The following is a 3,309-nucleotide window of genomic DNA, read 5'->3' as shown; positions in this document are numbered from 1 at the left end:
GATCTCTAGTGCATCTGTGTCTCATCTCCGTGTATATATCTGACCAAATACTATTTTCTCAGCTCAGAGAGAGTTGTAAAGATCAATCAGCTGTTCAGATAAGAGTATGATGAAGCTATGTAAATACTAAAGCAAAGATAAAACGTTATTGGGTCATTTAGGGCTTTGCCTCATGGGGAAAAAGCAGTATTTCCCTGCAGAGGTCAACTTGCCTGTTAAAACAAAAAAAAGGCTTTTTCAGCCTCAGAAATCACAACCATGATCTTCTGTTATTAAATTATTAACGCCCAAGCATAGATCTTAGTTATTTTCTAGAATGTTTTGACCTATTAAGAACAACATAGGGCAGCTTTATAAGATTGCAGTAAAACATACATGTGTTTTATTTAGGAGACTTTTGATTTTCTTGGCAAGTATTGCATGTATAGAAATTTGGATACTTGTCCACTATTGTTATGTGCTCAGCCTTTTTCACCAGTTTTCTAGCACATGATGTAACCTGAAGTACGTTAAAGAGTTTTAATGAAAATTCTTATCAGACACCATTCATTTCTCCTCTGTGGCTACTTTGCAATCTTGTGATACAGCTCTAGTTCATAAGCCTTCTGTGTCAATCTAACCTAAGATTTCAAGCAAAATGCAGGGATTTGCTGTTTTGATTGGAAACCAGGCAAAACTTTGCAGATTTATTCTGATTTTTTTTTTTTTTTTTTGAGTGGGAAGGTGACAAAGAACAGAACCTCTGTGAGCTGAAAAGCAAATCCATCCCACATCGGTACAATTTTTGCTCCCAGAATTTTAGTGTAGCTGTTTGCAAAGTTCCTATCATATCCTATGCCAGGAAGTCTACTTTGTCTGACTGTCTAAAAAGTACATGTAGCATAGAAGTAATTTATTAGAGGTGAAAAAAGAAGTTATGTTTCTGACTTCTTTTCTTTCCTAATAAGGATTTTCAGCCTCCTTTTGACTTTAGACAGCTATTGAGAGACCGATGTGTTATCTTCTCTTTGGAAAGAACGGAAAAAAACAACCCCAGAATGGCAACATATGAGTCATGTATTTCCTTCTGAATGCCTGTTTTATATTTAAATGAAGTTGTCAGTAAGTTGAATACACATACAAGGGGTTTAAACCATCTGTCTGAAAACCGGCCATGCTATCCCACTCTGTCCATTTCCATCTTTCAGATTCTAAGCTTTTGGGACTGCACTGGACGTAGGTGTTTATAATGGCAAACAATGTACATTGTGAAGATACTCATCCAGATAGTGTCACATCCACATAGTGTCACACCACCTTTAAGCTCACATCTGGATGAAGTTTTGTTTGAAAGCCTGGCTCAGATCATCCCAGTTGCTTAGCTCTGTGTCTCTGCAGGGCTCATTGACCCATGAACAGTCATGTGAATTTATTTTCACAATAAACTAATGACTTAGCATATCTTAGTGGCTACTGAGTGAGATCTCTCCAAAGACACTGCTACACAAAAATGGCTGGCGACTCATACTCTGAAAAACCTGGACAGGTAAGAATTTGGATAGTTTGGTTTCCAAGAACTTAATCATGATGCTGAATATTTAACAGGTCTTCATGCCTTTTGCTCATTCTTACTAAGATGCATCACTATGCAACAGTCTTCTAATATGAGGCAGAAACTTTAAGTATTCTTTTTTTCCTGTAGTTTTCCAACCGGCTGTTACTTTACATGTCCTTAGTGTGTACACAAGGGGAAACCAGTGATGCATGGAGGAAAACAAGCTTGAGTATCATCGATAATAATTACATTAGGAAAACACTGGATTTGTTGCTCTCGCTTCTTTTCCAGCAAAATTAAAAATCACACCTTAGAGAGGCTTGTCGTTAAGAATCTAGTAATGCTGCCTTGCCTGTACACCACCTCCAGGAGGCTTAAGAGAAACAGACATCTTGAGCTGTGATGAATCACCTTGGTTGCTTTCTTTATGCAATCCTAATATTCAGCTCAGTGAAGCAGGATTTTTCCTGCCCCAGGCAAGACGGCCTCTTCTTTGTGCTTCAGATCAAGGGGCTGTTGAAAATGATGGAGAGTTGAGTGAGTAACAGGGAGAAAGTACCAAAACCTTAATTACTGAAAGGTCAAATGAGCTTCTCTTTACCTTCAAACTATTTTTTTAACTCTATGAGAGACTGAATTTCGCCGTCAAAAAAACCAGTGTGGCAGGAGACCTACCTAACTCACAGAGTTATTCTGAGGATACATACATACATTACAGCCCATAAGGCACTCAGCAGCTGCGATAACGACAGCCATAGAAGACAGATAGATAGACAGACAGACAGACAGGCAGACTTCTTAATCCTTAAAAGACTCATTTCATCCAAGTGTGACAGTCCTACACCTCAATCACATGTAGGTGTCGTGGTTTAACCCTGAGCCCTGGCTGGCAACTAAGCACCACACAACTGCTCGCTAACTCTCCCCTGGTGGGATAGGGAAGAGAATCAGAAGAGTAAAAGTGAGAAAACTCATTGGTTGAGATAAAGACAGTTTAGTAAGTAAAGCAAAGCAAGACAAGGAATTCATTCACCACTTCCCATCGGCAGGCAGGTGTTCAGCCATCTCCAGGAAAGCAGGGATCCATCACGTGTAATGGGTACTTGGGAAGACAGACGCCATCACTCTGAATGCCCCCACCTTCCTCCTCCTTCCCCCAGCTTTATATGCCGAGCATGATGTTGTATGGTATGGAATATCCCTTTGATCAGTTGGGGCCAGCTGTCCCAGCCATGTCCCCTCCCAACTCCTTGTGCACCCCCAGCCTCCTCGCTGGTGGGGTGGTGTGAGAAGCAGAAAAGGCCTTGGCTCTGTGTAAGCACTGCTCAGCAATAACGAAAACATCCCTGTGTTATCAACACTGCTTTCAGCACAAATCCAAATCATAGCCCCATAGTAGCTACTATGAAGAAAATTAACTCAATATCTCAGCTGAAACCAGGACAATAGAACACCACAGGGAGGAACACGTTTGCTCCTTAATCTTAATGGCACCTAGTCAAAATCTTTCCTATCTTGAACATTTCCCTTGCAATACTTCCCTGGTCTTCTACTCTTTTTTCTTCCTTTTAAAATACCTCCCTACTGTAACATTCAGGCAATTGCAAGACATTTACAAGTTTCTCATAGGACATATGATGTGAGATACAAGGAGCTTTTTGCTCATACACAAAAGCAGGATAAGCCCTTTCTTTAGAGACTTTAGCATCTAAAAAGATAAGGCATAAACACACTGAACTGAGATACATCTATTACACAGATAGACAGGCATCCCT

This window comes from Grus americana, chromosome 1 (assembly GCF_028858705.1).
Source record: "Grus americana isolate bGruAme1 chromosome 1, bGruAme1.mat, whole genome shotgun sequence".
Taxonomy (NCBI): domain Eukaryota; kingdom Metazoa; phylum Chordata; class Aves; order Gruiformes; family Gruidae; genus Grus; species Grus americana.
Note: the sequence above shows the minus strand (reverse complement) of the source record.